General features: G+C 49.2%; 1 protein-coding gene across 1 annotated transcript in view; it reads right to left on the reverse strand.

Moving 5' to 3' along the window:
* St3gal2 (ST3 beta-galactoside alpha-2,3-sialyltransferase 2) overlaps positions 1 to 17118 on the reverse strand; it is a 45018-nt gene extending 27900 nt beyond the window's left edge. The window contains exon 1 of the mRNA XM_048355138.1: positions 16995 to 17118. The gene's annotated coding sequence lies outside the window, so the exon portion shown is untranslated. The remainder of the gene's footprint in view (positions 1 to 16994) is intronic.
* Between the last annotated feature and the right edge of the window lie 5660 nt (positions 17119 to 22778).

Below are 22778 nucleotides of genomic sequence, written 5' to 3' on the forward strand. Positions count from 1 at the left end.
CTAGGACCTGCTTAAAGCCAGGTTTCCCTTCTCTGATGAATCCAGTAACCACACCAACCACCCAGCAGATTGCTTGGGCCACAGGAAGAAGAAACCAATTGCTCTAACCTGCCTTGCCAGCGCCTTTCTCTTCTGCCCGCTCCTTTTCCTTGTAATCCAGGGAATGAATCACTCCTTGTGGCTGAGCAGCCAGGGCAAGGAAGTAGTTCCAGCTCATCCTGAAGCGTCACCAGCCTGCGAGGCAGACTTGTCTCCCTTCCTCTACCTGCTGATCTGAGGATCTCAGTCACATACTTTCACCTCTACTTTCAGATCTGCTTCAATGTTGCCAAGTTCCAGTCTACATTCTAGCATGCCTTTTTCAACAAAGTAAATAATGGCAGTAAACCCTACTCCTTTTTTCTGTAGTAGTGTTTCATGACACATCAGGCCACTGAGTTATTCTGAGGTCTCTCTGCATCCAAAAACACACCAGGAACTGTTTCAACATGCCTCAACACATGATCACTTAGGCAAGGGATGTTGCTCAGTGGTAGAACACCTGGCTTAGCATATGCAAGACCCTGGGTTTGATCCCTAGCACCAAAAGAAAAAACAAAAGCAAAACAAAAACCCCACACAACGTCTTCAAAGTAAGGAACAAGTCAATTTTCCTTTAAAGAACCATTTCAACCCAAACAATCACCACTGTGCCATGCCAGGCCCAGCCAATGAGAGCACCAAATACATCTATGCCGGTGCTTAGGACAGGGCTGAGGCATGGCTTCATTTCAAGGGTCCCTGCAGGAGTCCAGGAAAGGGTGTTGGGAGGATGGAGGTGCCATTTTCCTTGGGTTAGGGCAGTCATTCTACAAGGAATGGGAGGCAATAGATTCTCTTTAGTCAAGGGGCACTTTGAAAGGGACTTCTGACCTTTATAATTGGAGAAGTTCAGCTGACATAGTCTTGCACACATGTACAACCATTTTCCATTTCTTGGTAAATTTTGAAAAGTCCCTTACCATGTTACTTACTGTCTAACATTAAAAGGCTACCTTGAACTTCCACTTAAAACTCCCATCCTTGATAGGTCAACCTGGCTCAGAGGCCCACAAGAGCAGAAATGGTGGGCTGGGAGCCCACACTCTGGGATTCCTGGCAGTGCCTCAGTTATGGTTAGGTCTGAAGTAATTCTCCAGTCAGGAGCAGTGTCCAGATGTGCAGTTGGTAAGGGAGGTTCTGAAATGCACTGCCTTTCAGGGAGCACCGCTGCCAGAATACCCAACCACAGAGAAGACTCAGTGAGGGAGAGCTAGCTGGGCACCGGTGTCTCACGCCTGTAATCCCAGCTACTCAGGAGACTGAGACCTGAAGATTGTTATTTGAAGCCAGCCCAGGCAGAAAAGTCTGTGAGACTCTTATCGGCAATAACCACCAGGAAACCAGAAGTGGAGCTGTGGCTCAAAGTGGTAGAGCGCTAGCCTTGAGCAAAAATGATCTCAGGAACAGTGCACCGGCTCCAAGTGAAGCCCCAGGACAAAAATAAAAAATGGTTGTAATCTTTCCAAAACTGTAAGAATCACTCCCCTGAATGCTGGTCTCATCTAACTTCTGGATATTATCCCAAAGATGATGCCACTTAACAGAGTACCTCAAACTCAACCTGTCTCAAAAAAAACTCACATATTATCTGAGCCCCTCAAGCCCAGATCTCCTGTATTTCTAATTTCTGCGAAAAGGACAACATCATAAATCCCACTCTGAAGCTTAGAGCCATTGGTGATGGCTTGTCCCTTGGCCAGTTAACAAAACCAGTTTTTGTTTTTGTTTTTTCCTGGTCCTGAGGCTTGACCTCAATGCCTAAGCTTTTGTGCTCTAGGTTAGCACTTTACCACTTGAGCCACAACTCCACTTCTGGCTTTTTAGTAACTAATTGGAGACGAGACTCTCACAGACTTTTCTGATCAAGCTGGCTTCAAACTGTGATCCTTCGATCTCAGCCTCCTGAGTAGCTAGGCGTGAGCCAACACGCACTTGGCCCAATTGATTTTTATCACCCAAATCTCTCTGTAATCTTTCCATTTCTCTCCAACCATCTAGAGCCATCCATTCTCTCCAAGGGAACCCTTCAAGTAAGGAAGCCTTCTGATTTCTTCTCCACAGGAAAGCTCAAGTGATCATCATAAACACAAATCTCATGAGATGCCTACCCTCCAACGCCTCCCAGCATAGCAGCTGGAACTTCCAGGTTCTGGGGCAAAGACTGGACTCCTCAAATGCCACATGTCCCTCAGGTGTATCTGACTGTGCAATAATGAAACTTGACCAAAACGAAATAGGCAGGTCTGAGGGTCTCTGCTCAACCCAGGGCCGTGGTCCCTCTCTCCTAGAGCAGTTCTAAATTGCGGGATGAAGCTTAGAATGGGTCCAGGTTGGCAGGATTGCCTACCCCCCCCCCCCGCCCCGCTTGCAGACCTCAAATGAGAAAGAGAACTAAGAGGCAGGCAGGGGAAACCCAGCTGGGTGGAAGCCAAGGGCTGTGTATTTCAGGAAGAGCTGATGGAGCAAGAGTCACACAGTACTCTGTGAGGAGCAGGCAGCTGTCTGAGTATAAAAACCCACGGAGTCTATCTTTTTCCTCTTATCACACTGACCCTTGGCAATGTGGCGGGCAGCAGAGAGCAAGCCATCATTAACAAACCTCCCACACTTGCAGGCAGGCCCAATCCTTAGTAGCCAAACCAGCCTGCCTGTCCAGGAAAGCCCGTCCCTCCTCCCTGCCAGGGTGGGGCTGGGGACCCATTTCTGGCCAGAATCCCTTAGTTCTTCTACCCCTCCTTCTTAGACAATGATCCAAGAAATCCTTGCTTTTGTGATAGTGGTAAGACTGATGTGTGAACTCCAGGCCTTGTGCAAGCACTTTTGAACCATTTTCCCAGCCCCCAAGAACCCTTATGCTATGGTCTCCTCAGGGTCTCCAGACACCTTGGACTCCTCTAGTTAAGCCTTTGCCTCTGGGTATGTGTGGGCTTTTCCTCACCAGCTTCCTTCTCTCCTCGAATGCAAGACCCTACCCTGTCCCCTCAAGCAGATTCTCAACTCCCAGCAGCTATGATTGGTAAGCTCACCTCCTCAGGATAACAAGAAAATAAGGAACCCTATCAATCCTCTCCCAGGATGTAGTGGGTGGCCAGTGTAAGAAGAGAGACGAGAAGGGTGTTTCTACGTGACCCAGGACAGAGCTGGAGCGAAGCTTCAAAAAAGGAGGAGGACGAGGAGGAGGAGAAGGAGGAGGAGGACCTGACCACAATGGGGGAACAGAAGCCTCTGTTCTCCAGAAATACCAGAGCTGGCTGGCTCCTGCTTAATGATCCAAGCAGGTTAGGAGAAAGGTCAAACCAACCTCCAGACGTCTGGACCACATAGAGGTGTCTTGGACCCAGCTCTACCTCTGTCCTCAGGATGCAGTGCTGTTAGGTGAACTCAGTTGCTTTGAGGACAAATCCCTGAGCAATCCTTTCCTTTTTTTGTGTGTGTGGAACTGGGATTTGAACTTTGAGTTGCACACTTGCAAGGCAGATGTTCTACTCCTTGAGCCACACTTCTGATTATTTTCGAGATAAGAATCCTTGAGGAACGATTTCCCTGTTCCTCCTTTCTTGGCATCTTCCTAAGGAAGTGTCTCCTTCACGGGAAGAAGCTGAATCGGGGTCCCCATTCTTCTTCTCACCCTCTTCAGGTTTTCTGTTTCTAGAGCTAACGCCTCTAGAGCTATCTGTTTCTAGAGCTATCGCCTCTAGAAACACTAGCTGCCCATAGTGAACACCGGGCTGGAATCAGATCCAGCAATCAGCCAAAGGCTCAACAGGCATGGGTTCTAGGCCCTCACAGACAGGAAGGAAGGGAGAAGACCACACTGCTCCTGGGAAGACCTGAGAGTTGAGTAAAGTTTATCCCTGCCTTTCTCACCCAGCCACAATCCTTTGTTTGCCGTCCCTTCTTCTCACCAAAGCTTTCATTTCCTCTTGCATTCTCACTCCAAGACCCCATCTGCTTCAGTCAACAGATACTTTGTCTTTAGTAGGATTGCTTTTGGAGGGGGGCGGGGACTTGAACTGGGCACACCTGACACTTTCACTCATTGTGAGCCATACCTCCAACCCCTTTAACTGGATTTGGGTGGGAACAGAGGTGGGGAAGAGCCCCACACATGGGACTAGGGAGGCTCAGTATCTACTAGTGTCCCTTTCAAACTCAAAGGATTCCTGCAAAGGAGGCAAGAGGGAGCAGAGTGGGGAAGGACACAGAGGAGTGAGTCCAAGTGGTGAGGTGACAGGAACAAAGAGATCCCCATCTCATCCCCGTAATCACTTACCTAGGCCTGCTCCACAGCCCACCTCTCACTACCACCCCACCCCTTCCACCCCTCCTCACTACTAGCCCACCCCTTCCAAATTCCCCTTAACTGTAAGAACAAATAACTTGTTGATTTTTCCTTGCCAGAGCTGCTCCCTGTAGACCAATTAGCTATTTGCATTTGTTGCTGATTTTCTTCCTCTGAAGGCTGTTGACCTGCTAAGGCTGGGAGGATTCAGAACTATAGCTGTACTGTAGAGCAGTCAGAGTTCCTAGCTCATATCTCATTGTCCCTTGAGCTCCATCCACCACGCTGCTCTTTCAGAGGCAAGAAAGACCTGTTCACCTGAGGATGGCCTCAAACTCTAACCACACAGCAGCAGAATGGCCTTCTGGGTCCCTCATGGCATATCCCTACCCCGAACCTAGATCAGAAGAGAAACAAAAGGATACTAATGGGCTAAGCTCATAACTCAAGCAGAGCAACCCCGGTCTGATGGACAGAGAACAATGTTCTAGAAGCAGGAGAGCCAGGTCCTGCTAGCTCCCTTCCCACCTCAGCAGAAATCACCCTGTCAGTTCATCCTGTCTTAGCCTGAAGGAAGAGGCCAAGCTGCACAGGCTGGTAAGTTGTTGTTATTTCTAACATCTCATATCAGTATGACCATGACACAAAACTTTAGCATCCATCCCAAACAACTTCGGTATCTATAGCAACACACATCCCACTTTTTTCTCTAGGCTCCCTCATCTCTTGTCTCTTCTATCACAGAATTGAGCAGAAATGGCCTGCTTCACTCCAAGATGACCTTCTGCTCTGAGCATCTGTGGGGATAAAGGTCCCCCGGCCCCAGGATGCCCTACTGAGTGGTGGGGACCCTGTGCCTTCCTTCCTCCCATTTGAAAAGCTTTTCTAGGAAGTTGGGGTGGCCCAAAGCCCAGCTTGCACCCTAGAGCCCTAGATGAGTTCTGCAATGGAAACACGAATGCTAGACTGACAATATGTTGTAATTACAATAATGATTTATAAATAAGCAACAAGAAGTACTGGAGATAGCTGTCTGGGGACACAGGCAGGTGTCCCTGGGGAGTCAGTCACTGGAAAAAAAAAGTATGCTTTTCCCAGATGCAGGCTCAAACTTCAGACTTTTTCTTGGAGATAGATGTCTCTCCAAGTTAGATTTAGGGCCAGCAAGCATTCTGAGCAGAGAGGGAGGAAATCCAGGTTGTAGTGGGTAGGGCCAGGTCCTTTTGATGGTAAGGGGTACGGTATGAGGGAACTTGGAGCTAGGAGGGAAAGGATGGGGCATGAGAACTAAGAGAAACAAAGAGGAAAGAAGGCAAAGCCCCCTGGCCTGAGGTGCGGAGGGAAGACATGTAATTGCATTGAGCAGGCCTCAAAGCCCCAGGTGCTATCAGAATGTAGAGGGTCCTTGGAGTTTAGGGCCCCATCTCCTCAAGGCTGAGCCCTAAACACGATCCCCACTCTCCACCGGAAGTGATGAGCTGACGAGGATTGGTATTTTCACCTGCACCTTAGTCCTCCAAAGCAAGGAATCTCCTGCAAACCTTTTCTCTGAAAGGAACCGACCAGCACCCAGACACCCCAAATCCCAGTTCCAGCCAATGGAGTGTCCGTTCCAGAACATGATACTGACTCTCTCAGCCTTTTCAGAACCAGGCCCTTCTTTTCCACTTCTACTGCCAACTGTCTTTTTCCATTACTACAGCGGTTACTGCATCTGAGCCCTATCTAGTTTTCTGTATCTTCCCTCCCACCTCTCTCTGTCCCCTGTTGACCCAGACATACCCAGCAGATACTCGTCACACTAACTCCTTGGTCAACTGCCAACTCACGTCTTTGTCTAGCACCTTTCCAGATGGATCTCTCGCAATATCAACTCTACAGTGTCCGTTTCTTCTTCCTCTAGGGACTTCTAATTCTGGAGACTGTTTGGAAGGATTGCCTACCACACCACCAGTCTTTCACCAAGGAAGACACCTGGCTCTGACTGGGGCAACCACACATTTCCTTTCTGGCATGCAAATCTAAAGCTGTGAGGGACAAAATTATTGGGCAAATCCAGAGCAGATTTATCCTGGTGACAGTGGTACATTTATGAGGTTCTGGTAGTTCCCACTGGAAAGGATGGAGATTCCAAGTCACCCTCTGGTCATTGTCTTCTCCACAACGCCCAACATAGATCCAAGTTCAAAAAAGATCAACAAGCCTGGCACTGGTGGTTCATGCCTATAATCCTAGCTGCTCAGGAGGCTGAGATCTGAGGATCTTGATTCAAAGCCAGCCTGGGCAGGAAAGGCCATGTGACTTTTATCTCCAACTACAAAACCAGAAGTGGCACTGTGGCTCAAAGTGATAGAGTACTAGTCTTGAGTGAAAGAGCCCAGGGACAGTGCCCAGGCCTTGAGTTTAAGCCCCATCAATGACAAAAAATAAAAAAAGATCACTAGCCTTCTGGGGGTGGGTGATCCTAAGGGGCAACTATAGGCTTGCTGGGTAAGACAGGCAGTAGCTAAGGAGCACAGTGCACACAGAAAGACCTGTGTGCAAATCCTAGATCCTGTTACTAGATGTCTGAATCTGTCAAGTCTCATACATCCTGTAAGTCTCAGCTCTTCATCTATGGGATAGAGACTCTTATCCTTTTAGTCTGGGGCAGATAAGGGCCTGGCTCAGCTTCTGCTTTACTGTGTCCATATAGCCTTCTTGCCAAAGCTTTGGTTCCTAAATGTCCTGGTTGATCATGAGGCCTTTCTTCAAAGAACAATGGGGCTATGGTTACAGCGGGACTGGCAGCTCGGGCAATACAAGTCAGGCCTCTCATTAACCTAGCCAAATCTGGGCAGCATCAGAATGAAAGGAAAAGGCCAAACGAGTGCAGCTAAAGAGCATGGCTAGGGGAAGTAGGGTGGAGAAAAGGATCATAAACCGGATGTCTGGCTGATTACCAATGGCTCATGCCTATAATCCTTGCACTCAGGAGTCTGAGATCTGGAGATCATAATTTGCAGCCAGCCAGGGCAAGAAAGTCCATCTCTCCAATTAACTACCATAAAGCTGGAAGTGGAGCTGTGGTGCAAGTGGCAGAATGCCAATGGCCCTAAGTTCAAACCCCAGGACAGCACAAAAGGAAAGGAAAGGAAAGGAAAAAAAAGAAAAAGGGAAGGAAAGTAAGAAAGAGGAAGGAAGGAAGGAAGGAAGGAAGGCACCTTATATCTGTGAGCCAGGCTCAAGCCTGTAATCCTAGCTACTTGGGAGGCAGAGATTGGGGATGGGAAGACTCACTTTGAGCGCAGCCAAGGTATAAAAAATAAAATGCAAGAGACTCCATCTCTACCAGTGGCTGGGGCTGTCTATGGAGCATGTAGATGTAGGAGGATATGCAAAGCCTGCCTGGGCATAAAGCAAGACCCCATCCTGGAAATAACCAAGACACCAATATACTGGTGGCTCACAACTGTAATCCTAGCTACTCGGGAGGCTGAGATCTGAGCATCATAGTTCAAAGCTAGCCTAGGCAAGAAAATCTATGACACTCTTATCCCACTCTTATCTAATTGGCCAGCAAAATGCCAGAAGCAGAGCTATGGCTCAAGCAGTACAACATCAGCCTTGAGCAAAAAAGCTAAGAGATAGCACCCAGGCCCTACCACACTACACATACATACACACACATACACACACACACACACACACACACACACCAAGGAGCTGATGGAAATTCTAGGTACAACCCAGACTTGTAATTCCATTCAGCAATCCATGCTTTAACCATCTCTCCAGGGGATGTTAAGGCTTGCTCAAGTTTGAAGAATCTTGTCCTAGGGCTGGAGGTGCAGCCCTGAACTCAAGCTTCAGTAGGACCCATCCCCCCAAAAGAAAGGAAGAAGGAAAGAAAAAAGAAAGAAAGAAAACTTAGACTTTTCTCCTCTATTTTTTTTTTCTACTGTGGTTTATCTATTTCAGCTGGGCATCAGTAGCCCATGCCTGTAATCCTAGCTACTCAGGAGGCTGAGATCTGAGGATCATAGTACAAAGTCAGACTGGGCAGGAAAGTTCATGAGACTCCTATTTCCAATTAACTACCAAAAAGCTGGAAACAGATCTATGGCTCAAGTGGTAGAGCATTGGAAAGGTGTATTAATTAATAATAACTGCATGTTCTGCTTCTGTAAGTCTGCTTGCTTCCCCATAGAGGAGGAATCGACTTACACATACCGTTCCCCCATTCTCCCCTGTAGCAAACAACGACAGTTCTGGACAGCTGAGTGACAAAGACCATAGGCCCCTTGGCCGAGTTTTGAGAAAAGCAGTAAAGTGTCCCAAGAACTACCCCACCCCGGAGGACGTTCCGGAACCATGATTATCAGGTCACCCTGACCCTAAGATAACCGACAGTTGAGAAAAACCAGACACCTGTAAGATATAAGTCAGGATATGGAACCAAGAAAACCCCTAGGCTTCCTAGCCAATCAAGAGAAAAGCTTTTACCAGTACCCAATCCTGTAACGCCAAATGCATATGAACTCATGTAACCCCCTGCTGTGGCCTTTTCCTTTAAAAAAACCTCATTTTGGGCGCTAGGGGCCGCTCTTCCTCACCTGCTGTGTCAGAGTGCTGGGGGAAGGCCCAAGCTCGATTTTGCTCTCAATAAAAGCCCCCCTGCCTTTGCATCGGGTCTAGTCATTCTGAGGGTTGTCTCAGAGGTCTCGCGACTTGGGCACATCAGTTGGGGGCTCATCCGGGATACCCCCACGACCCACAGACCCTGATCTGAGGGGCTTTCAACAGTGAGTTTCTTTGTGGCCACTGTTCGTCTTGTCTACTTTCTCTCTGTACTTTCATTTTCTCTGGGGCGCACCAACTGTTTCTGGTAAGCAGCTCAGTAATGGCCAATGCTTAAAGCAGCCAGTGGACATGCTGGCAGGTCAAAGTTGCAGGGGCCTAGGAGACATCCTAGACCCTGAGGCAGGGGATGAGGAAGCTCCCCACGCCCCCCTGGTAACAGAATGAAAACCTATTCGAATGGTTTTCAGCATTATTGACCCCAGGAGTTCACCCAGGCCAGGACAAGGTAAGGATTTCTGGTTCACTCAAAAGGGAAAAGTTGCCTGTGCTGTTACAGGACTGACTTGGATTATTTTTCTCTGTTTTCTGTATCTTCTGACTGTGATGGACGAGATGAGAAAGACTCCCTCTACCCTCACTGGATTTATGTTTAGCTCATTGGAAGGATGTGCAGGCGACAGCTCACAATCAGAGTGTGAGTGTCCGCAAAAAGAAATTTACCACTCTGTGTAGTTCTGAGTGGCCAAGCCTACATGCAGGTTGGCCCCCGGAGGGGACTTTTAATCTCACCATTATTGAGGGAGTGGAGCATGCCATCTTTCAGCCCCGCTTTGGACATCCCGACCAAGTCCCCTACATAGTGGTATGGCGGAGCCTGATCGAAGTCCCCCCTCTTTGGGTGAGTTCTTTTCTTCCTCCCTCAACAGGAATTCTGGTTGCAGGGACGGAGCGCCCTCCGGCCAAGAAGGCCTCAGCCCCGGTCTTTCAGGGAGGAACTCCCGAGGATGGATGTACTTTTTCCCCCACCCTATAGCCTCCCTCTAGGTGCTGCTCCTGAACCATCCCAGCCGGTGGCCACACAGGAGAAACAGGAGCAGTCATCCCTTCCAGGAGCTGAGGACAGGCCCTCTCGAGAGACCTGCAGGAGGTGAGGCGCCACGCCAGAGCCAAACTCTGTTGCCCTCCCTCCGCGAGCGGTGGCTCCCCCAGAAGCGGACGGGAATCAACTTTTTCACTACTGGCCCTTTGCCACTAGTGACTTGGAAAGCACAGAATGCTCCCTTTTCTGATAACCCCAAAGATTTAATTAACCTCTTTGAAACTGTCCCGTTTACATACCAGCCCACTTGGGATGACTGACAGCAACTCTTACAGGTCCTGTTTACAACTAAAGAATGAGAAAGAATTCAACTAGAGGCCCGGAAACTGGGAGATAGGGGAGAGCCCACCACCAATACTGTTATCATAGATGCAGGGTTCCCCCAACTCAGCCTGATTGGGACTATAACCCTGAACAAGGTAAGGGGAGGCTCTTGGTCTACTGCCAGACTCTGTTGGCAGGTCTCAAGGCAGCCGCGAGACGGCTGCCAAATTTGAGTAAGGTATATGATGTAAGGCAAGGGCAAGATGAGAGTCTAGTTGTGTTCCTTGGACGCCTACAGGAGGCTTTCAGAAGATTTACCCCATTTAATCCAGAATCGCCAGAAAATACAGCTGCGTTGATGCTGGCCTTTATTAGCCAAGTGGCTCCTGATATTAGAAGAAAGTTACAAAAACTTGAGCACTTGGGAGAAAGAGGAATTATAGATTTAGTGACGATGGCTGAGAAAATGTACAATGGAAGGGAGAGTGTTGAGGTAAAAGAACTATCAAAAACAAAGGAAAGACTATCAAAAACAAAGAACAGATCATAGCCCTACTCCAAGCATTATGAAAACCAAAAAAGGTAGTCATAATGCATTGCCCAGGGCCTCAAAAAGGAGATGGACCAACTGCCAGAGGTAACAACCTGGCAGATCAAATGGCAAGGGAAGTGGCACTGCAGACTCAATTCTAACCCCAGTTCTTGTAGCTCTGGGGCCCCCGGACCTGCCCCAAACTCCTCCATATACAAAAGAAGACCTCCATTGGATGCAAACCCTTCCCATGGCCCAATGTGTGCAAGGAGGATGGTGGAGATCAGCAGACAATAAGGTGATCTTACCTGAGGTCCTAGGTCAAGGGATGCTTAACAGAACCCACTGTACCTCTCACTTGGGGGCAAGGAGGATGCAAGACCTTCTGAGACAGTCTGGAGTAAAATTTAGAGGGGGCCACCAGAAGATCACTGAAATTGTGTCTAAATGCAAGGCCTGCCAGTTAACAAAACCAATCACTACTTCCAAAAACCTGGGCACAAGATTGAGAGGAAAGAAACCAGGATCCTATTGGGAAATAGACTTCACTGAGGTAAAGCCTGGCAAGTATGGTTATAAGTATTTGTTAGTGCTAGTAGACACTTTTTCAGGATGGGTGGAAGCCTTCCTCACCAAGAAGGAGACAGCTCCAGCAGTGACTAAAGTACTCTTGGAAGACATCTTGCCCAGGTATGGATTCCCAACAATGATAGGGTCAGATAATGGACCAGCCTTTGTGTCACAGGTGAGTCAGAATTTAGCCGCTGTCCTGGGGAGCGATTGGAAATTACATTGCACATACAGATCCCAGAGTTCAGGACAGGTAGAGAGAATGAATAGAACCCTAAAAGAGACCTGGACTAAATTAGCCTAGAGACTGGCGCAGACTGGGTGGCTCTCCTTCCATTTGCCCTCTTTAGAGTTAGGAATTCTCCCAACCAGATGAGGTTGACACCTTAGAGATCATGTTTGGCAGACACCCCCTCCCCCATTATTCCCAGCCTGCAGACCAATCTAATAGCAAAGATGGATGACCAAGACCTCCTCCAAGCCATACAAGGGTTACAATGGACACAAAAAGACCTCTAGCCTAAGTTACGGGCATCCCCCCTGAACTCCACAGGTTCCGGCCAGGAGACTGGGTCTATGTAAAAAGACACCAGCAAGGGACACTGGAACCCAGGTGGAAAGGGCCGTACGTGATCCTTCTCACCATCCCCACTGCCGTCAAGGTTGACGGAGTGGCTGCCTGGATCCACTACTCCCACGTTAAGCCAGCAGATCTCTTCGCCAGCAAGCAAGACTACCAAGGAAAAGGATGGAGAGTCTCCAAGGACCCCGAAAACCCGCTCAAGATCAAGATGCGGCGAGGACATCAGTGACGGGACTTCTCCTCCTGATGATCACGAGTGTGGCTGCCTCGGGAGACGACCCCCACTACCTCTGGAACTTTACCTGGTTGATCGCCAATGAAGAAACGGGTAGAGTAGTAAACAGTACATCCTTCTTTGCCCCGACAGGGACCTACTTTCCAGACCTGTGGGTAGACTTGTGTGAGTTAGCCAAAGGGATGGCAGGTAATGCCTGGGAGTGTAGCGATTACAAATCCCACAGCTTTTTAAAAACCCTTGAGTCTGCCCGGCACATTCCCGAGATGTTGGGAGACAAAAGAAGTGTGGGGGCCCAGGGGATACATATTGTGCCAGCTGGGGATGTGAATCCACGGGAGACATTTCGTGGCCCGCACCCATCAAAGATGACCTACTCTCACTTAAAAGAGCCGTTAATGCAACCATGGAACCGTTATGCCTGACAAAGGGCAGAGGAAAAGCCTGGTAGCATTGTAGACGGTGTGTGGCCTCCTCAGACCCAGGGTATAAACCTTTCTCTTACAACAATCACCCAGTAACTCTCGATGGGAGATGTAATCCAGTAATTATTAAGTTTACTGGAAAGAGAGCCAATTGGACAGTAGGTAAGACTTGGGGAATGCAAGTGTACCAAGAAGGTAAAGACAGCAAATTAGTATTCACTATCCACCTCATCAAAACTCCTGTCAGGGTCGCTACTATTGGCCCCAATAAGGTCTTGATTCCCTTGGCAGTCCCAAAGGAACTCACCCCAAGCTCACCAACTGTTCTCCCACAGATTGAGAACAAAAGGGCCCAGATTATCAAAAATCCGCCGACAGGTGGCCCTCTCCTTACACTCACAAACCAAACCTGCTGACCTGGAGAAAGTAGAAACCTCCATTACTCACCTACAGGAATCTTTAACTTCCCTCTCCAAGGTAGTCTTACAAAACGGGAGGGGATTAGATTTACTGTTTCTACAGCAAGGCGGACTCTGTGCTGCTCTAGGTAAGGAATGTTGCTTTTACATAGACCATTCTGGTATAGTAAAAGATTCTATGGCCAAAGTTAGGGAAGGACTGACCAAGCAAAAGAAGGAAGGAGAGTCAGGCCAGGGTTGGATTGAGTCCTGGTTCAACACCTCACCATGGCTGACAACTCTCATCTGCACTCTCCTAGGGTCCATAACAATCCTTCTACTACTCCTTACCTTTGGCCCCTGTATCCTAAACAGGCTGGTGCAGTTTACAAAAGAGAGGCTGGGTGCCACTCAACTCATGGTAACTCGCACCCACTACCAAGCGGTTCCCTTAAACCTAGGACATCCAGGATTGGAGTCCCCCATTAACTAGAAGAGGAGGGAATGAAAGATGTAATAATTAATAATAACTGCATGTTCTGCTTCTGCAAGTCTGCTTGCTTCCCCATAGAGGAGGAATCGACCTACACACACCCTTCCCCCTGTAGCAAACAACAATGGTTCCAGACAGCTGGGTGAGAAAGACCATAGAAACTTCCAGAAATGGCCCCTCGGCTGAGTTTTGAGAAAAACAGTAAAGTGTCCCAAGAACTACCCCACCCTGGGGGACATTCCAGAACCATGATTATCAGGTCACCCTGACCCTAAGATAACCAACAGACAGTTGAGAAAAACCAGACACCTGTAAGATATGTCAGGATATGGAACCAAGAAAACCCCTAGGCTTCCTAGCCAATCAAGAGAAAAGCTTTTACCAGTACCCAATCCTGTAACGCCAAATGCGTATGAACTCATGTAACCCCCTGCTTGTGGCTTTTCCTTTAAAAACCCCTCATTTTGGGTACTAGGGGCCGCTCTTCCTCACCCGCTGCGTCGGAGTGCTGGCGGATGGCCCAAGCTCGAGCTTGCTCTCAGTAAAAGCCCCCCTGCCTTTGCATCGGGTCTCGTCATTCTGAGGGTCATCTCGGGAGTTTCGCAACTTGGGCACATCACACCAGCCTTAAGCAGAAAAAGCTAAGCCCTGAGTTCAAGCCCCAGTGCTAACGCATGCACCACACATGTGTATGGGCACGTGCGCGCACACACACACACACACACACACACACACACAATCTATTTCAGTAGTATTTATATTTTCATCCTAACTCCCTCCTGCTAGTATCAATCCCAGGAGAGCCTATTTCTCTTCCCCGACTCTTGTTCAAGAACCCTAAACCTTTCATCATGAGATCCTCTGCCTCTTCACCAAGCACCTCCTATGTACTATGTACCAAGCCATGTATCAAAGACTGAGCAAATGCAGTACTTCAGCAAAGACTGAGCAAATGCGGGTACTTCAGCAAAGAGGACACATCTAAAGAATCTCCACAGTCCAACTGGGCCAAAATCAAGTACACGAGCCCACCAAAACAAGGCAGAATGTGTTATAGAACAACACAAAGGAACCTTTTTGCCATCCCTGTCCCCAGACCCTACCTCCCATGAAGAGAGAATGTCAGTTGGGGGTGGTGGTGGAATCCAAACTATCCTCACACCCCCAACCCTGCTGTTACGCATTCAGACTCCGCAAAGGACTGGAAGATATAGTTCTATGGTAGAGCACTATAGCCAGAGTCTGAAATTACCAGTGGCTTTCCTCAAAGGAGTGATCCTCCCTGAGACTAGACTGGAGGGAAGTATTCAAGGCCACACTCTGTGTGTGTGTGGTGTGTGTGTGTGTGTGTGTGTGTGTGTGTGTGTGTGTGTGTGTGTGTGTGTGTGCTGTGTGGAGAGGGGATGGTTGAAACAGTCTCACTATAGACCCCAGGCTGGCCTTGATATCTCAGTCTTCTGCCTTCGCCTCCAGTTCTGGATTACAGGTGTTTTTCCACCCTAAACAGTTCTAGTAGTTCGTATGGTCTTCAAAACTAGCTGTCTCTGAGGTATGGGCTCAGAAAGTGCCCCGGGGTCCAGGGGCCAGGGCAGCATGCCACAGCACTTCATAATGAACACTCTGCATGGTCACTCCCCCAGGCCCTGGCAAGCTCGCACTTCACAATGCACTCTCAGCAAGCTCACTCCCCCAAGCCCCTGGCAAGCTGGCGGGGTGTGCACATGCAGACTTAACATGCTCACAGACGGTTGGCCCCCTGGCCTTCTTTCCTCCATTCTCAAGTTACAAGGTTAAAAACATCCTACTCACAATCAAGGGAGGAGGAATGGAGGGGGGGGGGGGCGGGTGTGCTGAAACAAGGAACCATCTGGTTCAGATCAAGTCTGTTCACCCAGGACCCCTCCAAACTCCTGGTACACCACCTCTCTCCTTGATGGCTCACAGGTTTCCCTTTCTCTCTTTTCTCCTTCATGTTAGGAAACAGGGGATTGGAGTAGAAATGGACAACCCCAAGGAAAATCTGCCGAAGGAAGATGACAAAACAAAAAGCTGTTTATATAGGCAAGTCTGTACCGCCTCTATCTCCGTCTCTCTGGAGTACTCATTCCCTCTCCCCCTTCCAAATCTGGAGCACCGGGACTAAACTTGAATTCATCACCTGCAGAAGCTGCGCCTTCCTCCACAAAGCCCAGGGAGAACCTAGCACACACCCCAAACCCACAAGGGGCAAACCCCCTCCAGAATTAGCAACAAAAGCTAGATGAGGCTTCGGGTGTGGTCTCCCAGAGTCTGCTAAAGCCACAATCTCCATAAAGTTAGGTGGTCCCTTCCATCCCCAAAGGACCTACAAGCCTATCACGCATAAAGGGGATGACCAACCCTTTTCTCTTTGTCCCAAAAAGAAAGCAGAAACGTAGGTCCTACTTCCCAGGTGCCCCACGGTGGGTGCCCCTGATCCTCTCACTCAGTGGCTTTGGCGGAAAGAGCCAAAGCACCTCCCTTTCAGCCACCAGCACCGTTCTCTCTCTGTCTCTTCTTCCCACACCACCTTAGCCTCTCTGTTCTACAGTCCCTTGCGCAGCTGGAAAGCAAGAGGCAAGATGGGAGATGGATGCAGCTGGCAAGAGATGGAAACGGACGGAAAAGCTAAGTTGAGCAAGCAGCAATGGATGGATGCCTTCTCTCTAGAAGGAGGGTTTTCTAAAGAAGAGCAGGCACCAGAAGTGGAAGAAAGAGCTAAAGGAGACTAAAGTGAGCTCAGCCCAAGGGACTGGGAAGTTTGGGCCAGTCCGCCGGCAGATGACGGGAGGGGAGAAATGAGCCCTCCATTCCAAAGCAAAAAGAAGGGTCAGAGGAGACAAGGGAAGGAACTCCAGCCAGCCTCCTAAGGATTGGCATCTTGGTCGAGTTTCTGGTTTGCACCATGCCTCCGTTACTTCAAAGTAATAAGGAGGTCAAGCTGCCAGGTCTTATCGGGGAGAACTGGGCCACAGAGTGCTGCTTGGGGAGGGGGTGGGGGGCAGTGCCAGGTAGGGACAAGAGGACGGAGGGGCCCATGGTGCAGATCGCCTCTGGCCAGCAGGAGTGTTGCAGGAGGCTCCAGGTGGAGCAAGGGCTGGAGCCCCCCGAGGCTGGAGGTAGGAACGGGGGAGCGGACTGGAAGCGGGGACGAGGGCAGCGAGCTCTTCCAGGGCTGGGACCCCGGGGCCGACGGCAAGGAGTGGAATGGGAGCGCCGGGAAGGCTGGGAGCGGCTGGCTGTGCAGATGCAAAAGGCGGGGATCCGGATCGAGGCCAAGGCAAGAGGACCCCCCGCCCACACGGCGCCCAGACCCCGGGGAAGTTGCCGGGCTGGACCAGGCTGGTCTGGGCCGCTGGGCCGAGCTCGCTCCCCGCGCGCCAAGATGGTTTGGGGCAGCACGGGGCCCGGGGCGCCCCGCACCCCGCCCGCCCTCCTCACGCCCGCGCACCTCAATCAGCAGCCGGGCGCCGCGCGGGCCATGCTCGCCGCTCCTCGCTGCCGCCTCCGCCCGTGCCGAAAGCCGCCACCGACGCCACCCGCGCCCGGACCCGTTAGCTCCGCGGCTCTCCAGCCTGCCCGCCGCGGGCCAGTCCCGCCCTTGCTGGCCCTGCCCTCCCGGAGCGCCACGGCCGCCGCCTCCGCCCGGCCCCTCCCCCCACCCCGGCGGGCCCCTCCCCCCACCCCTGCCCGGCTGAAGGAAAGGGTGGGGGAAGGGGGCGGGTGCCCCCTCCCCATTCACATCCTCCCGGCCTCTCCCCTCCCTCTCGTCCCTCACGCGCGCGTGCTTGCTGGGATATGGAGTCCAGCGCGCCGCCGGACTGCTGGGGGCGCTCCGCATCCCGAACTACCACTCCCAGAAGGCACCGCGCGCGCGCCTCCTCAGGGATTGTGGGCTTTGTAGTTCACCCGCGGACTCAGGGGACTAGGGCACAGGCGTGGAGGGAATCTGGGTTCACTCACCGAAGGCCGGACTCGGCCGAAGCCATGGAGTGTGGGATGCCCTGGGCCTCGGAGACACACCTGGGTCGTCGGAAGGATGTGACGATGCTCTGGGGCCGGGGCCGGTTGCTGCCGAGCCTAGCTGAGGAGGACTGTTGACATTGCATCTAGCCTGAGAGCCACGACCCAAGCGAACTAACTGGGTTCATGCCCTGGCACTGCCAACCAGAGCAGCGGTGAGGCCCAAGAAGAGAGGACCCCCAGCGGCGGTGTAGACCGGGGTTTCTCACCCGTGAAGACCGTACCTCGTGGGTTCCCAAGAACCCCACCCACTGGGGCATCTCATGGGTCATCCCATGTGTGCTTCTCCCCACCCCCTTCCTTCTCCTTAACTTGCTATGATGTTTAGGGTAAAGTGCACTCGTTTACTTGTCTTGTCTTAGCTAAGTCCTTTTCTAACCTGCCACTTCTAGCTCCAAACCTTCACGAAGCACCAACTGTTGGCTCTTTCCACTCTGGTCCAGGCTCCTGGTGCTGTGCATTTAGTGGTTTTCAAATTTTGTGTGCATGGGATCTCTCTGAGAGACTGTTCAAACAGACTGCTACCTACACACACACGCACACACACACACACACACACATACACACACGGGGGGGGGGGGGAGTTCTGGTTTATTAGCTGTAGCTTGGGCCCCAGAATCTGCATTTCTAACAAGTTTCCAGAAGATACTGATGCTGAGAATCACAGTCTGGCATTGTTTTTCTAGAGTGGCCTGATATAGGAGAGATAATAGTATCTGAAAAGCCAGGCTACTAGAAAGTCCAGGTTTGCTCTGTAGCACAGACTGGCCTCAAACTTTCATCTTCCTACCTCTGCCTTCCAAGTGCAGAGATTACATGCACCACTTTACTTACTCAAGAATAATCTTTTTTTTTAATTATTTTTTTTTTGGTAGGAGTTGGGGACTCAAAACTAGTTATCAGACATCAGCTTTATGCTCATTGGCAGATGCCCTACTATCTGAGCCAGGCCTCTAACCCCCTGGAATATTTTTTATTTTTCCCCCCCCAGTCCTGGGGCTTGGACTCAGGGCCTGAGCACTGTCCCTGGCCTTTTCTTCTTTATTTGCTCAAGGCTAATACTCTGCCACTTGAGCCACAGCGCCACTTCTGGCCATTTCTATATATGTGGTGCTGGGGAATAGAACCCAAGACTTCATGTATAGGAGGCAAGCACTCTTGCCACTAGGCCATATTCCCAGTCCTGGAATAATCTTTTTAAAAGCAGAAAAAAAAAGCAAGTGAATTCAATAATAAAGATACTATGTGAGCCATCCATCTGAAAGCTGTGTGAGACTTTAAGCTCCCTAAAGTAGACCTGATACTATGTTGCAAAAACAAGGTATTTCTAGCAGAGATATGCTTGGAGCTACCTAGCAGGCTCTGAAAGCAAGGCAGGGATTGTGATAGCAAACTGTTTCAGTAAAATCTATTATCTCTAGGTAAGCTATGACCTAAAACAGGTGTGGGATGGGGAGTCAAAGAAGAAGTTAGATTCCTGGCTTGTCAGGTATCTGAGAGTGGCATTCATTCTAACCCGAGTAGATCGTTCTTACCACTTATTATCTTTACCTTGGAGCTGCAGGGTGATGAAGGGGAAGCTTGGTGAGTACTAGCCCGGGCATAGTTCTAGCTTCTCCAGCTATAAGGTGACTAAGATCCACTCCTAGACCAAACTCTAGCTTCCACTGAACCTCTTCTTAATTAGACCTCAATTTTGACCTGTAGAAAATTATACTTTTTTTTTTTTTGCCAGTCCTGGGGCTTGAACTCAGGGCCTGAGCACTGTCTCTTTTGCTCAAAGTTAGCACTCTGCCACTTGAGCTACAGTGCCACTTCCAGCTATTTCTGTTTATGTGGTACTGAGGAATTGAACCCAAGGCTTCATGCATGCTAGACAAGCACTCTACCACTAAGCCACATTCCCAGCCCCAAAAATGATACTCTTGGAGAGAAGGGAGTGAATATGATCAAAGTATATTATATCCATCTATGAAGATAAAACAATGAAATCCATTAAAATAGTAGAAAATAAGGCTAGGGGAAGGAGGATGAGAGTAATGGGTATATGTGAATATGATCAAAGTTTAATATATACATGTATGGAAATAGCTCCATGAAAATTATTTGTACAGGGCTGGGCATATAGCCTAGTGGCAAGAGTGCCTGCCTCGGATACACGAGGCCCTAGGTTCGATTCCCCAGCACCACATATACAGAAAACGGCCAGAAGTGGCGCTGTGGCTCACGTGGCAGAGTGCTAGCCTTGAGCGGGAAGAAGCCAGGGACAGTGCTCAGGCCCTGAGTCCAAGGCCCAGGACTGGCCAAAAAAAAAAAAAAGAAAAAGAAAATTATTTGTACAGTAATACATTTTTTCCAGGCAGTCAACCCAAGAGATTTTTTTTTCCAGTTCTGGGGCTTGAACTCTGGGCCTGGATGCCTGTCTGGGTAGTGGTCTACCACTTGAGCCACAGCACCACTTCTGGCTTTTTCTGTGCTTAATTGGAGATGAGCGTCTCACAGAGTTTCCTTCCCAGGCTGACTTTGAACTGTGATCCTCTACAGTCCAAAAGATTTTTTTTAATCCCCTCTCCCTGAACATTAAAAGCTGTAAACAGACAGCTGAGTGCTGGTGGCTCACACCTACAATCCTAGCTACTCAGGAGGCTGATCTGAGGATCTAGGTTCAAAACCAGCCTGTTCAAGAAAGTTTGTGAGACTCTTATCTCCAATTAACCACCAGAAAACTGGAAGTGAAGTTGTGGGTCTTAGTGGTAGAGCACTAGCCTTGAGCAAAAGAGCTCAAGGACAGCACCCAGGTCTTGAGTTCAAGTCCCACAACACCCCCTCCCAACAAAAGCTGTAAACACAGATGAGACACGGCCAGCGAATGACACCTGCAATCCTAGCCACTTGGAGGCTGCAATCTGCAGAGAGGATCATGGCTCAAGGGCAAGATGAGCTGAGAATTTCCCAAGATCCCTTTTCAACTGATAGCTGGATGTGGTACTACACACCTACCACCCCAAATATGACAGGAAGCCTAACATAGGCAGGTCCCAGTCCAGGCATGGGTCTCAGCAAGAGACAAGATCCTAGTTAACCAACCAGGCTGGGAGACAATGAGGGAACAGAGGACACTATATAAAAGAAAATGTACAAAAAGGGAAATGTACTCATTACCTGACTTCTGTCACTGTAATCCCTCTGTATATCACCTCTATAATAACAATAAAGCAAATTAATTTAGAAAAATAACCACGGTGGGGTTGGGAATGTGGCTTAGTGGTAGAGTGCTTGCCTAGCATGCACAAAGCCCTGGGTTCAATTCCTCAGGACCACATATACAGAAAAAGCTGAAAGTGGCACTGTGGCTCAAGTGGTAGAGTGCTAGCCTTGAGCAAAAAGAATCCAGGGACAGTGCTCAGGCCCTGAGTCCAAGCATCAGGACTGGCAAAAAAAAAAATGAAAAAAGGGCTGGGACATGACTCAATAGTAGAGCACCAGCCAACAGGGAGTGGCCCCGAATCAACTCCAGTACCTTCCAAATAACAACACCTAGGTAAAAATTATATCACTGTATCTAGTAGGCCAAGGCCATATCTCTTGTACAGCCTTAGCCTTCCTTAAAGTGTCTCGCTGAGAAAACTCAAGGCTGGCAAAGAATTCACTGTTGGTTCTAGTCAATACTTGACCACAGGCCTCTGCCCATCATTTTCTTTAAAGATTAAAGTGCTTGCAATGGTAAAGCCTTGCTCTTTGCTCTGTCCCTTAAAGATACCTATGACATTCATTTATTTATTTATTTTTAATTTATTTTATTTTATTTTTGCCAGTCCTGGGCCTTGGACTCAGGGCCTGAGCACTGTCCCTGGCTTCTTTTTTGCTCAAGGCTAGCACTCTGCCACTTGAGTCACAGCGCCGCCACTGGCCATTTTCTGTATATGTGGTGCTGGGGAATCGAACCCATGGCTTCAAGTATACGAGGCAAGCGCTCTTGCCACTAGGCCATATCCCCAGCCCCTCACCTGTGACATTTAAATCTACAACTTATGAGAGCTTTTGCAAGGACCTGAAAGCCATTCCCTTAAAAACGTAATTTTCAGGAAGGATAGGGAAAATCTCCCAATCCATGTTGAAAGTGAGATTGCTGACTTGACTAATAGCTGAGCTCCTGCCTGCCTGCTTCCTTCCCTACTCTGCCTCCCTTTAAAACACCCCTGTACAAATCCAAGCTGGACTCCATTACCACCTAGTATTAGTTACTGTTTAAAAATCCATCTCTACCACTTAACTAGTGTTCAGCGCTGTTTATCTTTGACAAAATGAGTATCTACTTTAAGTCCTAGGGGCCCTGGCTGTGCGCTCCCTGCCCTGGCTGCCTCCTTTACCCGGGGGCAAAGAGTGAGTTATTTCTAAGTCCTTGGGCAAATAGCCAAATGGATACCAGAGGCATTGGACCCTGACTAAAGTTGACTCAGGAATGCTTTTCTAGCTCACTTTCTTTCTTTCATTCTTTTTTCTTTTGCAAATACTGGGGCTTGAACTCGGACCTCATGCTCTTGCTTAGCTTTTTTTACTCATGGATGGTTTGTTCTACCATGTGAGCCATATCTTCAATCCCTCATTTTGCTGTTTATTGGATATGGAATCTCATGGATTTTTCCATCCTGGCGTTTTCAAACTGCTACAATCCTCCAGATCTCAGCTTTTTGAGTAGCTAGGATTATAGGCATGAGTCATCAGTACCTGGCTACTTTTCTGGTTTTATTTATTTAGATTTGTATCCCCACCACAGAACATGGGAGGTTAAGGAATCCCTGTATAGCCCTATGTTCTGTCCAGAAAACTAGCCACTTGTCTCTGTCCTGAAGTCATGTTCAATATAACATTTCCTTACAAGCAGAAGTTAAATGTGACTTCCTGAGACTGAAGATGTACCTCAATGGTACTTACCTAGCACACACAAGATTCTGGGAACCCCAGGGGGGAGGGGGTGGAAGCCAACCATTTTAAACCTTATACCCATCTTCCAAATTTCTCTTTTTCCATGAAGGGAATTGAACCTAGAGCCTCAGGGATGGTAAGCATGTGCTCTAACACTGAGCATGTATTTCTGTTAAGATTATTTGGGGGGGGGGAGTGGGGGAAGAATATGATAGATTCATGAAATAGATCACAACGTATAGAAATAAACTCTAATGCACATAGAAATTTGGCAAATGGTAAAGAT

This window comes from Perognathus longimembris, chromosome 10 (assembly GCF_023159225.1).
Source record: "Perognathus longimembris pacificus isolate PPM17 chromosome 10, ASM2315922v1, whole genome shotgun sequence".
Classification (NCBI taxonomy): Eukaryota; Metazoa; Chordata; class Mammalia; order Rodentia; family Heteromyidae; genus Perognathus; species Perognathus longimembris.